The following is a 15,287-nucleotide window of genomic DNA, read 5'->3' on the forward strand; positions in this document are numbered from 1 at the left end:
GCAAATGATGCTAAATATAGATCATTGATCTATTTTTAGCCTCATTCCCTGGGGTTTAGCAGCGAGGAGCAGCGTGCATTAGCACAGCTCCTTGCTGCAAAATGTTTTAACCCCTTCAGAAGGATTTACATCGTTGGACGTTACAGATCTGCGGAGGGTAAGTATATTGTTGGTTTATTATGTTTTTTTACTCACAGAACGAGGGTCTTCAGTGACTGGATTGGGCGTTGAATAAAATACTGCAACAACCATTGTTTTTATTTCATTAAAATAATTTTAAATAATGTGTTTGTGTTTTATTTAACCCTTTACTAGTATTGGATTAATAATGGATAGGTGTCATAATTGACGCCTCTCCATTATTAATTAGGCTTAATGTCACCTTACAATAGCAAGGTGGCATTAACCCTTCATTACCCCATATCCCACCGCTACACGGGAATGGGAAGAGAGTGGCCAAGTGCCAGAATAGGCGCATCTTCCAGATGTGCCTTTTCTGGGGTGGCTGGGGGCAGATATTTTTAGCCAGGGGGGGGCCAATAACCATGGACCCTCTCCAGGCTATTAATATCTGCCCTCAGTCACTGGCTTTACTACTCTGGCGGAGAAAATTGCGCGGGAGCCCACGCCAATTTTTTCCGCCATTTAACCCTTTATTTTAAGAGCTAGAACGGCCAAATTTTGCAGATACACACTACTGACATTAGTAGTGTGGAATCTGCAAAAAAAATGGAGAGAAGACATGGTTTACTGTATGTAAACCATGTCTCAAATCATGTCGGGTTTTAGGAAGGAGAAGGAAAAAGCCGGTAATTGAATTACCGGCTTTCAAGCTGTCTAGCGCTGGAATAAATATTAATATATATACATATATGTGTCTCACTGACATATATATATATATATATATACCTATTCTATGTGTACACATTTATTCTACCTATTCTACTGTAAGCTGTCAGTGTGATTTTACTGTACACCGCTCTGAATTACCGGCTTTTCTCTCTAATATATGTGTCTACTGACATATATATATATATATATATATATATATATATATATATATATATATAGACAGTATATATATATTTTCTTTTCTTTTTGGGACACATGGATCACTTCTATAGCGGTATGTTGGTTTTGCTAGCCTGCGAGAAAACCACGCAGTACGGATGCCATACGGATTACATACGGAGGATGCCATGCGCAAAAAACGCTGACACACCCTGCCTACGGAGGAGCTACGGACCACTTTTTTCGGGACTTTTCAGCGTATTACGGCCGTAATATACGGACCGTATTGTTTTACGCTGTGTGTGACGCCGGCCTAAGTCTGGAGCTGTGGAGCCAGGTTCGTCGTCTGGCTACACAAGGCCTCGAACGCTCCCTTTTCTGGGAGTAGGAAAACCGCTTTTAAAGCCGGAGCAGCAACAGCAAGTTTTGGCTTATCTTGCTGACTCAGCCTCTAGCTCTTTTGCCTCCTCTCGTGAAACTGGTAAAAGTAAAAGCAGCGCGTCGTTAGTGGATGTTCACGGTCAGGGACAAGTCGCTTCCTTGTCCTCTTCAGCAAAAACAACAACAGAGAAGAATGCAGCAGGCGACACAACGGGTTACTCCATGGAGCTCTTTACACATACCGTCCCTGGCTTAGAAAGTGAAGCAGTTAACAGTCCATGCCCATTACAAGTTGAATCTGACATGGAGTGCACTGATGCACAGCCACAGCCAGACTACTATGCTGGTCCTTTGACTCAGACCACAACATTGCCCTCGCAGGGTGCTGATCAAGAATCAGACCCTGATGAGACTATGTTGCCCCATCACGAACGCTATACCACCGACCGACAAGGTGACACAGACGAAGTTGCACACGAGCTACAAGAAGAGGTAATAGATGACCCAGTTCTTGACCCCGATTGGCAGCCATTGGGGGAACAGGGTGCAGGCGGCAGCAGTTCTGAAGCGGAGGAGGAGGGGCCGCAGCAGGCATCAACATCGCAACAGGTTCCATCTGCCGGGCCCGTATCTTGCCCAAAACGCATGGCAAAGTCAAAACCTGTTGGAGGCCAGCGTGTCCATCCGGTTAAAGCTCAGTCTGCAATGCCTGAAAAGGTATCCGATGCTAGAAAGAGTGCAGTCTGGCATTTTTTTAAACAACATCCAATTGATCAGCGCAAAGTCATCTGTCAAAAATGTTCAACTACCTTAAGCAGAGGGCAGAATCTGAAAAGTCTCAATACAAGTTGCATGCATAGACATTTAACCACCATGCATTTGCAAGCTTGGACTAACTACCAAACGTCCCTTAAGGTTGTAGCACCCTCGGCCAATGAAGCTAGTCATCAACGCAACATCCCTTCCGGCAGTGTAGGGCCACCATTTTCTGCACCACCTGCAGTATCTGTGCAGGTTTCTTTGCCAGGCCAAAGAAGTCAGGGTCAGGGAATCACCAGTTTCGTAGTAGGAAACACTGCATCTAGGGCACCGGCGGCAACAATACCATCTCCCACCGTCTCTCAGTCTGCCATGTCCACCGGCACCCCCGCTAGTTCCACGATCTCCAGCTCTCCAGTCCAGCTCACCCTACATGAGACTATGGTTAGAAAAAGGAAGTACTTAGCCTCGCATCCGCGTACACAGGGTTTGAACGCCCACATAGCTAGACTAATCTCGTTATAGATGATGCCCTACCGGTTAGTTGAAAGCGAAGCTTTCAAAGCCCTGATGGACTACGCTGTACCACGCTACGAGCTACCCAGTCGACACTTTTTTTACAGAAAAGCCATCCCAGCCCTCCACCAGCATGTTAAAGAGCACATCGTCCATGCACTCAGGCAATCTGTGAGCACAAAGGTGCACCTGACAACAGATGCATGGACCAGTAGGCATGGCCAGGGACGTTACGTGTCCATCACGGCACACTGGGTTAATGTGGTGGATGCAGGGTCCACAGGGGACAGCAAGTTTGGGACAGTTCTGCCTAGCCCACGGTCTAGGAAACAGTTGGCTGTAGCCATTCGCACCCCCTCCTCCTCCTCCTCGTCCTCCTGCAGAAGCGAGACCTCGTCCACAGACCGCAGTCGCACAACCACTCCATCCGCAGCTGCCACTGTTGCACACCAGGTCTCCCATTATGGGGCAGCTACTGGCAAACGTCAGCAGGCTGTATTGGCTATGAAGTGTTTGGGCGACAACAGACACACCGCTGAAGTTCTGTCCGAGTTCTTGCAGAAAGAAACGCAGTCGTGGCTGGGCACTGTAGATCTTGAGGCAGGCAAGGTAGTGAGTGATAACGGAAGGAATTTCATGGCTGCCATCTCCATTTCCCAACTGAAACACATTCCTTGCCTGGCTCACACCTTAAACCTGGTGGTGCAGTGCTTCCTGAAAAGTTATCCGGGGTTATCCGACCTGCTCCTCAAAGTGCGTGGACTTTGCTCACATATCCGCCGTTCGCCCGTACACTCCAGCCGTATGCAGACCTATCAGCGTTCTTTGAACCTTCCCCAGTATCGCCTAATCATAGACGTTGCAACAAGGTGGAACTCAACACTGCACATGCTTCAGAGACTGTGTGAACAGAGGCGGGCTGTTATGTTTTTGTGGGAGGATACACGTGCACGGGCAGGCAGTAGGATGGCAGACATGGAGTTGTCAGGTGTGCAGTGGTCGAAGATTCAAGACATGTGTCAAGTCCTTCAGTGTTTTGAGGAATGCACACGGCTGGTTAGTGCAGACAACGCCATAATAAGCATGAGCATCCCCCTAATGCGTCTGCTGATGCAAAGTTTGACGCACATAAAGGATCAGGCGTCTGCAGCTGAGGAAGAGGAAAGCCTTGATGACAGTCAGCCATTGTCTGGCCAGGGCAGTGTACAGGACGAGGTAGCGGGCGAAGAGGAGGAGGAGGACGAGGAGGATGATGGGGATGATTATATTTTTAATGAGGAAGCTTTTCCGGGGCCAGTGGAAATTGTTGGCGCGGCAAGGCCGGGTTCTGGTTTTTGGAGGGACACAAGTGACATGGATTTGCCTGAAACTGCCCCTCAACCAAGCACAACCACAGATTTGAGAACTGGAACTTTGGCCCACATGGCGGATTATGCCTTACGTATCCTCAAAAGGGACACACGCATAACAAAAATGATGAACGATGACGATTACTGGTTGGCCTGCCTCCTTAATCCTCGCTATAAAGGCAAATTGCAAAATATAATGCCACATGAGAACTTGGAACTAATATTAGCAACCAAACAATCAACTCTTGTTGACCGTTTGCTTCTGGCATTCCCTGCACACAGCGCCCGTGATCGTTCTAACACGAGCTGCAGGGGCCAGCAGACCAGAGGTGTTAGAGGGGCAGAAATCAGAAGTGTCGTTGGCCAGAGGGGTTTTCTGACCAGGTTGTGGAGTGATTTTGCTATGACCGCAGACAGGACAGGTACTGCAGCATCAATTCAAAGTGACAGGAGACAACATTTGTCCAGTATGGTTACTAACTATTTTTCATCCCTTATCGACGTTCTCCCTCAATCGTCATTCCCATTTGATTACTGGGCATCAAAATTAGACACCTGGCCAGAATTGGCAGAATATGCATTGCAGGAGCTTGCTTGCCCGGCAGCTAGTGTCCTATCAGAAAGAGTATTCAGTGCTGCAGGTTCAATACTAACAGAAAAAAGGACTCGTCTGGCTACCCAAAATGTAGATGATCTAACCTTCATTAAAATGAACCACAACTGGATTTCGAAATCTTTTGCCCCACCTTGCCCGGCTGACACCTAGCTTTCCTATGTAAAGGTCTTGCCTGTGGACTATTCTGAACGACTTTTCCAATCTCGTAATTTGCAGCACCTGATTGTCCAGCATCCGACATGTTAACACCTCCCTAAATGGCCAAAGTCCCCACACGGGGCCATGGTATCGCCACTTGGCGCCAGCACCCGTGAGAGTACTGTTTGTCTGAAGAGGTGGGTGTGCCCGCTTTTGGTCGACGGCACTGCCACTAGGTCCCTCATAGTACAATAAAGTGTCTTGCGGTGGTGGTGCGCACCCAACGTCAGACACACCGTTGTAATATGAGGGGCCCTGGGCCTGTACCGCCGGCCACAAGACAGTCCCCCCCCAGGTCAAACAGTGCTCTACCACTTGCAAAATTTTCTCTCACAGCTCCACCAATGTTTAGTCTATGCGCTGACATCCTTCAATGCCTGGCACTGTCAATACCATTGTATTGACATTTTTCTTATGTTAGGCCTTCGAAGCCTGTCTGCGGTCACTCCTTCCACTAGGCCTCCACTGACCTGTCTACTGCTGCCCGGGTTCCACTGGAACCAATTTTAAATTGCCTACAGCCAGCCCAATTTATTATGTTAGGGCTTCGAAGCCTGTCTGCGGTCCCTCCTTCCACTAGGCCTCCACTGACCTGTCTACTGCTGCCCGGGTTCCCCTGGAACCAATTTTAAATTGCCTACAGCCAGCCCAATTTATTATGTTAGGGCTTCGAAGCCTGTCTGCGGTCCCTCCTTCCACTAGGCCTCCACTGACCTGTCTACTGCTGCCCGTGTTCCCCTGGAACCAATTGTAAATTGCCTACAGCCAGGCCAATTTATTATGTTAGGGCTTCGAAGCCTGTCTGCGGTCCCTCCTTCCACTAGGCCTCCAATGACCTGTCTACTGCTGCCCGGGTTCCCCTGGAACCAATTTTAAATTGCCTACAGCCAGCCCAATTTATTATGTTAGGGCTTCGAAGCCTGTCTGCGGTCCCTCCTTCCACTAGGCCTCCACTGACCTGTCTACTGCTGCCCGGGTTCCCCTGGAACCAATTTTAAATTGCCTACAGCCAGCCCAATTTATTATGTTAGGGCTTCGAAGCCTGTCTGCGGTCCCTCCTTCCACTAGGCCTCCACTGACCTGTCTACTGCCGCCCGTGTTCCCCTGGAACCAATTGTAAATTGCCTACAGCCAGGCCAATTTATTATGTTAGGGCTTCGAAGCCTGTCTGCGGTCCCTCCTTCCACTAGGCCTCCACTGACCTGTCTTCTGCTGCCCGGGTTCCCCTGGAACCAATTTTAAATTGCCTACAGCCAGCCCAATTTATTATGTTAGGGCTTCGAAGCCTGTCTGCGGTCCCTCCTTCCACTAGGCCTCCACTGACCTGTCTACTGCTGCCCGGGTTCCCCTGGAACCAATTTTAAATTGCCTACAGCCAGCCCAATTTATTATGTTAGGGCTTCGAAGCCTGTCTGCGGTCCCTCCTTCCACTAGGCCTCCACTGACCTGTCTACTGCTGCCCGGGTTCCCCTGGAACCAATTTTAAATTGCCTACAGCCAGCCCAATTTATTATGTTAGGGCTTCGAAGCCTGTCTGCGGTCCCTCCTTCCACTAGGCCTCCACTGACCTGTCTACTGCTGCCCGGGTTCCCCTGGAACCAATTTTAAATTGCCTACAGCCAGCCCAATTTATTATGTTAGGGCTTCGAAGCCTGTCTGCGGTCCCTCCTTCCACTAGGCCTCCACTGACCTGTCTACTGCTGCCCGTGTACCCCTTGAACCAACATCAGAAAATATAAAAATAAGTATTTTGCTTATAAAAAAGAAAATACTGGAGAGATATCAAATGCAGACATTTTAACATTAAAAACAAACACATACAACAAAAATCTGGTACAGTACTAAAAATGGCCACCAGCTACAATAACTTTCTCCTGCAAGTAGTTAACTGAAAGTTTTTTTCAATTTAAAACACAGATATGGCATCCACCGAGTGTTGTCCTGTCGCGTCTTCTTTATATTATTGCCAAGAAGATGCAAAACAATGGAAATAATAAAATCATTATTTACCAAAAAAATAGAGTAAGTCAAAACCACATTGCAAATAAACATTCATTACAAATAAAGAAGCAGGGCGCGTCCGAGGGTGAGTATATACCTAATAAGAATATAATCACCCTCGGACGCGCCCTGCTTCTTTCCGACAGCCTTCCTTCCTAAGAATCAGCCCTTCCGTGGTGTAGAGAGAGGGTGTGTTACACTCCAAGGTGTTCCCCAGGTTGCCTTTCCTGAGCTTCGATCTTCATGCTCTCGTTTAGTAGTTGTCGGAAAGTAGGCTGCATTAGGCCTACAAATTGGGTATGGGGTGTAGAGAGATGGTGTGTTCAACTCCAAGGTGTTCTCCAGGTTGCCTTTCCTGAGCTTCGATCTTCCGGCTCTCGTTTAGTAGTTGTTGGAAACTACACTGCATTAGGCCTACAAATTGGGTATGGGGTGTAGAGAGATGGTGTGTTCCACTCCAAGGTGTTCTCCAGGTTGCCTTTACTGAGCTTCGATCTTCCGGCTCTCGTTTAGTAGTTGTTGGAAACTACACTGCATTAGGCCTACAAATTGGGTATGGGGTGTAGAGAGATGGTGTGTTCCACTCCAAGGTGTTCTCCAGGTTGCCTTTCCTGAGCTTCGATCTTCCGGCTCTCGTTTAGTAGTTCTTGGAAACTACACTGCATTAGGCCTACAAATTGGGTATGGGGTGTAGAGAGATGGTGTGTTCCACTCCAAGGTGTTCTCCAGGTTTCCTCGCCATTGCTTCGATCTTCCGACTCTCGTTTAGTAGTTGTAGAAAACTACACTGCATTAGGCCTACAAAATGGGTATCGGGTGGAGAGAGATGGTGTGTTACACTCCAAGGTGTTCCCCAGGTTGCCTTGCCATTGCTTCGGTCTTCCGACTCTCGTTTAGTAGTTGTAGAAAACTACACTGCATTAGGCCTACAAAATGAGTATCGGGTGGAGAGAGATGGTGTGTTACACTCCAAGGTGTTCCCCAGGTTGCCTTGCCATTGCTTTGGTCTTCCGACTCTCGTTTAGTAGTTGTAGAAAACTACACAGCATTAGGCCTACAAAATGGGTATGGGGTGGAGAGAGATGGTGTGTTACACTCCAAGGTGTTCTCCAGGTTTCCTCGCCATTGCTTCGATCTTCCGACTCTCGTTTAGTAGTTATAGAAAACTACACTGCATTAGGCCTACAAAATGGGTATCGGGTGGAGAGAGATGGTGTGTTACACTCCAAGGTGTTCCCCAGGTTGCCTTGCCATTGCTTCGGTCTTCCGACTCTCGTTTAGTAGTTGTAGAAAACTACACTGCATTAGGCCTACAAAATGGGTATCGGGTGGAGAGAGATGGTGTGTTCCACTCCAAGGTGTTCTCCAGGTTGCCTTTCCTGAGCTTCTATCTTCAGGCTCTCGTTAAATTGTGGTTAAATGGAACAACTGCATTTGGCGTACTAGTTGGTTTGGGGCCTACTAACAGTGTCTGCCGCTCCTTGCTGTTCTCCTGGTTTCCTGTCCTGAAATTCCGTTTTCAGGCGCTCGTTAAGTAGTTGTTAATGTTAGACTGCATTTGGCCTACTAGTTGGGTTGGGGCCTACTATCGGTGTCTGCCACTCCTTGCTGTTCTCCTCCACTGAACAAAGCTGTGCCGCCTGTTTACTACGGTTGCCAATTTTGAACTGCATTTCGACTACTTACTGATTTGGGCCTACTCTCTGTGTCAGCCTCTCATTCCAGTTGTCCTCCACTGCAATGCCCCCTGGTTATTCCTGTGTTACCAATTTTGAACTGCATTTAGCCCACTTTATTATTTGGGCCTATATCTGTGTTTCCTCCTCATCCTGCCCATTGCCCAGCCAGTGATAGATGAGTCTGCTGGTACATTGATCCATAACGCAACATTCCCCATGCACGCTACACAACAACATTGTGACCCTGCTGAAAGTCAGGTTGCTCTTCCCGCATACCATACCACCTTACACGGGGACAAAGAGGAAGGTGCAGATGAAAGTGCAGGTTCCTTCATCAGGTGGGGGAAGGAATACTAGTTGGCGACGTCACTGGCACAGGGCCTCTCATAGTACGCAAAAGTGTTGCTGCCGGTGGGAGGCGCCCCCGCCGTGCAAACACACTGCTGTACTTTGAGGGGCCCTGTGCCAGTGCCAATGCCAACGAGTGGGCCCCACCTGCTTGCTCAGGTTCACAGCACTTGCAAAGTTGAAATACTTACCTCTCCCTGCTCCACTGCCGTGACGTGGTCCAGATTTCCTGGGCCCACTAATTACTTGAACCAGCCCTACCCCCCACAACTTTAGCCAAATGACCCCCAATTTCAAATGCCTTCCAATTATTATAAGGTAAATTACGCTTGACAAGCTTCATTAAGAAGAATGGATGGTTTTGACATTAAAATGGGCACTCTAGGTGTTTTCCTGGCCCCCACTCACTGCCGACTATGCTGCCCCATTGACTTGCATTGGGTTTCGTGTTTCGGTCGATCCCGACTTTACGTCATAATCGGCCGATTTCACTCGACCCGACTTTTGAGATAGTCGGGTTTCGCGAAACCCGGCTCGACTCTAAAAAGGTCAAGGTCGCTCAACTCTAATTGCAGCCATTTGGTAAATTCAGAAAGTTAATTTTTTTCACATTAATGCACCCCATTAATACACTGCACTCCATCTAGCCTGAAAAAAACAGACATGTAGTAATTTTTGCTAATTTATTTTAAAAAAAAACCCTGAAATTTAAAGATGTCTGAATATTTTCCATGCCTACTGCATATGTAGTATCCATAAATAAATATTTTTATAAAAAGAAAATACATAAACAATAAAAGTACACATATTTGGTATAATTGTGTCTGGAACGACCCAACCTATAAAGCTGTTCCAATAGTTAACTCATTTAGTGAAAACCATAAAAAAAAATAAAAAATAAGGCAAAAAATAATACTTTATCATCATACTGCTGAACAAAAACTGGAATAAAATGCAATAAAAAAGACAAATATTCATGAACATGATATTTTTAATGCCCACAGGGCGTGAAGATGTATAGTGGACTCACTAGACCACTGATGGTGCAGTGGTAGCTGTATACCTGATACTCAAGAGACAGAAGAATGAGCTTCAAAAAAAACAAAGATATTTATTAAAGGAAGCTTAACAAAAGGGAAAAGGTGCCTGAGGGGAGAATCCTCTGGACCACAACACTGAACCACGTAATGGAGCACCGGGCAAGGTATACCACTAAACAGGGATTCCCCCGTCACAACACCAGGTGATCTAAATGCCGCGAAACCCGGACCAGATGGACGACCCGTACAGACCATATAGAAGAGAATGTGGAATACTGGCTCTGTCGGTGGAGAGAATCCTGGAAGCCCCATGCAATCCCGGAAAGGCTGATCCAGACGGCAGTGATATCTGGATGGTTCCGTGAGGAGAGGTTTGGTCAGCCTGGAGTGGAAACTGGAGTGTCCAGAAGGATCCAGGATAGAGAACTGCCACCTGAGGATTCTGAGGAAAATGTAATGACCAGAGGTCCGAATAAGATCCAGTGAGTCACAAACCAAGACCAAGGCAGAAATCTCCAACGGTATTTACTCAAAGGCAAATTAATCAAGGTAATATGGAGAATATTAAGGCAGATGCACCCCAAAGATACACTAATTCAGCAGCAGCTGAAATCACTGTGCCACTCCAAGGTCTCCTGAGAACTGTGTACTACAACAGACTAGTAACAAATTTACCTAACAGGCAACTAAAAACAGGAACAAGTGTAAATTGAATGTAGTGTTATTAAGGGAGCCCCTGGAATGGCACATTGAGTATAACTTACACAACTCTAATATAAGATACACCTCTAAAGTAACAATTTTACACTCTGAGCAGAGATACCCGGGTATCTATAACTATGGTACCGTATCCTGAGATGGATTTCCTCTCAGGCAGGAATCCGCACAGGCTGCAGCCAATCCTTATCTTCAGCGCCAATAAGTTACAGCAAGCTCCTCTTGTCTTGTCGGCCGATGCCGAGCCCAAACGCCGGGGACTTAGTTAGTGGTCTCACGATGTAGTCTCTGCTTCTGTAGCTCCTAGGAATGGTTCCACGACAATCCGTCCGTCTCTGTATCAGCAGTCTGTCCAGACTTGTTCCTCCACTCAATGCACAGGGAATCCACAGACTTCCAAATTCGTACTGGGTTCTTAGTAAAGTCTCCGTCTTTTGTTAAATAAAGGGTTAACTCCTCTCCAGGAAACGTTAGCAACACAAGTCTCTCACAGAGTTAAACAAAAGGTTAGCTCTTCTCCAGGGGAACGTTAGCCACACAAGTCTCTCACAGAGTTAAACAAAAGGTTAGCTCTTCTCCAGGGGAACGTTAGCAACAAAAAGTCTCTCAAAAGCTTCTTTTCCTCCAAAAACACTTGCAGTAAATCCACACAGTCTCTTTTTAAGATCTCACAGCAGCTTCTCCTTTTCTTCCCGCCTTTTCTCTCTCAGCTCTCACTTCTCACTTTCACTTTACACTCGAGACACTAGACCCCACCCCGCAGCACACATTGTCTCTGGGAGGTCTGTCCTCTGCTGCAACAGGCAAAAACCACAGGGTCCTAATGCCCTCTCAGTGGGACTACAGTTCACCCTCTTACATGCCACCCCACTAGAGGTTGGCGTCCTCGACATACCTTCCCACTCAAATTCATCTTGAGCATATCGCTGAGGCGGTATTCCTGCCGTAGATCGTGTAGTTCTCCTGAGTCCTACATCAACAGGTGCGACCTTAGAGGGAGCTAGAGTCTCTTCCGTGGTCGTGTTAGTGGGCGTAAGTGGAGTTGTCTCCTCCTGCGGCTCGATGTCCTGTGATACAGCGTCAGGACCAAGCAGTTGACCTGATGCACTCTCCTCAACAACATCCTCCATATCCCCAACATTCTCATCACCCGAGGCCAGATCGGTCACAGGGGGCAAATAAGCAGGCGCAGGAGTAAACACACCATCAAACTCAAGATCATTCAGAGCTTCCGCCCCTTGGAACACGGCCTCTGGCTCTAGGGGAGTAGGCGCCGAATCTTCAAACCAGCACCGTTGTAACATGTTACGATGCAAATTACGGGTTGGCCCCCCTGTCCCCACCGGTTTGACCTCGTACACTGGAATCTCAGGGTTCACCTGTTTTTTTATCAGATACGGTATCGCCTCCCATCGGTCACTCAGCTTTCCTGACCGTCGTTTTGTCCTCACCAACACTCTGTCCCCCGGAGAGAACAGCTCTGTTTGTACAGGTCGCGTGTCCTTATGGACCACCTGTCGAAGGCGGTCGCCCACCACCTGATGCACCACCCTCAACCGCCGCCGATGCTCTCGTACCCACTCGGATGCAGTCCGAAGGGGGGCGGAGGAGGGATCTGGCATGTTCAAATCCTCAATGTCTCGGCCAGGTCTACCAAACATCAACATGTGTGGTGAGTAACCAGTAGTACTGTGCACCCTGTTATTGTAAGCCCACATCAATTCGGGGAGATACTCAGGCCAGCATGTCTGTTGCTGACTCTCTAAGGACCTCAACATTTGCAACAGGGTCCGATTAAAACGCTCACACGCCCCGTTACCCTGAGGGTGGTAAGGCGTTGTTCTCGACTGCTCGATACCATAGAGCTGGTGCAACTCTTTCATCAGCGTCCCCTGAAAGCAGGCCCCTTGATCTGAATGTATTCTCTGCGGACACCCGAACACTTGGAAGAAATGTCGGCACACTGCCTCAGCCGCCGACTTGGCCGTCTGATCTCTTGTCGGCACCGCTACAGCATACTTGGTAAAGTGATCTGTCATCACCAGGCAATAGGAGTACCCTGACGTAGAGTACCCTATCAACACGTAGTCAATCATGAGTAGCTCCAGTGGAGCTGAAGTCTTAATAGACTGTGTGGGAGCCCGCTGCTCAGGGCTTTTGTTGAGCCCACAAATTCGGCACTGCCGACATGCGTCGGCCACCATCCCTCCCAACTCAGGGCAGTAGAGGACTCGCTGCAACCACTGAAGTGTCTTTTCACTTCCAAAATGGGCCCCCTTCTCATGCGCCTCACGAGCGACCACCGGCCCCATCCCCACAGGAATTATCAGTTGGTACCGATGCTGCAGCTCCGATGGCAGGTACACCTTACGATACAAAAGACCTTGCTCCACACACAATTTATCCCATTGTCGAAGGAGTTTCATTCCTTCCATGGACAACTGAGCCTTGTCCTCTGCACTGGGCCAGGCCTTGTTTTGTACCCAACGGCGCACAAGTGCAATGTCCGGACACTCATCCTGGACTCTTGTCCAATCTGAGGGTGTTTTACCCAGTACACAGGGCATCCCGGTGGCCACCCCACTTGAGTGTACCACACTTTGGAAGATAGGTATCTGCCCCAAAGCTGGAGTTTCAGTGTCCTCAAGTTGTTCGTCAACATCTTCCCCGGATGACCCAAGGGGCACCCTTGACAATGCATCTGCTTTGCCGTTCTCTCGACCAGAGCGAAATTTAATGCGGTAATTGAACTTGGCCAGTCTGGCGACCCACCGCTGCTCCAACGCCCCCAGTTTTGCATTCTCTAAGTGAGCTAGCGGGTTGTTATCTGTCATGACTAGCACCTCAGCTCCTGTTAGATACTCGGCGAAGCGTTCTGTCATTGCCCACACCAGGGCCAGCAATTCCAGCCGGAATGAGCTGTAGTTAGCCGGATTTCGCTCGGAGTCTCTTAAAGATCTGCTGCCATAAGAAATCACTCGTTCTCGGCCGTCCTGCACCTGTGCTAGTACTGCCCCCAACCCATGAAGACTACCATCGGTATACAACAAAAAAGGGGTGTCAAACCGGGCGTAGGCCAGCAATGGGGCACTCGTTAGGGCGGTTTTCACTCCATCAAATGCCTTTTTCTGTAGGGGCCCCCATGGAATGGGGCGATTTCGAGGACCCAGCGCTGTCCCTCTCAAAAGTTCATTCAAGGGACTCACCACTTGTGAGAATTTAGGCACAAACCGCCGATAGTATCCTGCTAGGCCCAGGAAGGCCCGCACTTCTCGCAGGTCACAAGGAGGTGGCCACTCTTGTACTGCCTTAATCTTACTGGCTAAAGGTAGTACCCTGTCCGGGGTCACCAGATGCCCCAAATATTCAATCTGGTTTCGTAACAGTTGACATTTTTTTGGCTTTATTTTCAGGCTGTAGCTCTTGAGCCGCCGGAGAACTTGACGCAGCTTCTCCAGATGATCTTCAAATGAGGTTCCGAACACCACAATGTCGTCTAGATATATCAGGACTGATTCAAAATTTAGATCGCCCAAGCAATGTTCCATCAGGCGTTGGAAGGTTCCTGGGGCGGTAGCGAGGCCAAAGGGCATCCGATTGAACTCAAAGAGCCCCATTGGCAAGACAAACGCCGTCTTGGCCCGATCTTTTTCAGCCATTGGGACCTGCCAGTACCCGCTTGCCAAATCCAACGTTGAGAAATACTTGGCCCGACCCAGGGCCGACAGGGATTCTTCAATACGGGGTAAAGGATATGCGTCCCGTACGGTGTGGGCATTCAATTTCCGATAGTCCACACAAAATCGGAGTGTCCCATCCTTCTTGCGGACCAAGACTACAGGGGCCGCCCAGGGACTCCGGCTCTCTCGGATCACTTGGTTGTCCAGCATACTGGCCACCATGCTCTTCACCTCTTGATAGAGCGCCGGAGGAATTTGACGATATCTTTCTCTAATGGGTGGAGTATCCCCCGTTGGAATCTCATGCTCAATCGTCTGGGTACACCCAAAGTCCTCTCCATGTCGGGAAAATGTCTCTTGATGTTCCCACAAAACTCTCTCCAACCGCTCCAACTGCACGGGGGTCAGCTTCTCCCGATCCACTCCCATCTGCTCCATGATCACATGAACATTCCATTCCTCCGTAGGAGGTTCAGTCCGGCCTACCTCGACCGCGAATGTCCAGGATGACTGTTGGTCTGGTCGCAATTCGAACCCTGCATTTTCCGGCACCTTCTCTGCCGGCACGAACAGTTCAGCCAGTATGGTCCCAGCGGGAATTGCAACAGCTTCATCTAAAACATTGATGCATCGGACCGGCACTCGTCCATTCTTCACAATCGCCAAAGACCGGGCCACATGTACCTTGGCAAATGAGGAACCCTCTCGGGCGGGCTCAAGTAGCACTTCAAGCCCATTCAATCTCTGTGCAGCTCCCACAGGCAGCATTAAGAGTTCCTCTTGTCTGGGTCCCAGCAGGATCGGGGCCCTCGAAGTCACTCGGACCCGGCCCACCCGGCCACCTGGGACCGCACTTTTCAGCAAGTCGCAACTCAGCACTAGACGGTGTAGAATTCTCTGTGTGGGTCGGTGTCTTGTCGCACGGGCCCAGTATCGGGGTCCTTCACTGGCATACATCTGGTGATTCAAATCTCGCAGCACGTTCATTCCGA

At 48.8% G+C, this 15,287-nt stretch overlaps 1 long non-coding RNA gene across 2 annotated transcripts in view; it reads right to left on the reverse strand.

The window, feature by feature from the left end:
* Positions 1-9,998: 9,998 nt before the first annotated feature.
* The window catches only part of LOC138672023 (uncharacterized), a 187,766-nt gene continuing 182,477 nt past the window's right edge, over positions 9,999-15,287 (reverse strand). For both annotated transcript variants that reach the window (XR_011319534.1, XR_011319533.1), the window contains exon 3: positions 9,999-10,340. This is a non-coding gene — a long non-coding RNA (uncharacterized lncRNA). The remainder of the gene's footprint in view (positions 10,341-15,287) is intronic.

Source organism: Ranitomeya imitator, chromosome 3 (assembly GCF_032444005.1).
Source record: "Ranitomeya imitator isolate aRanImi1 chromosome 3, aRanImi1.pri, whole genome shotgun sequence".
NCBI classification, from domain to species: domain Eukaryota; kingdom Metazoa; phylum Chordata; class Amphibia; order Anura; family Dendrobatidae; genus Ranitomeya; species Ranitomeya imitator.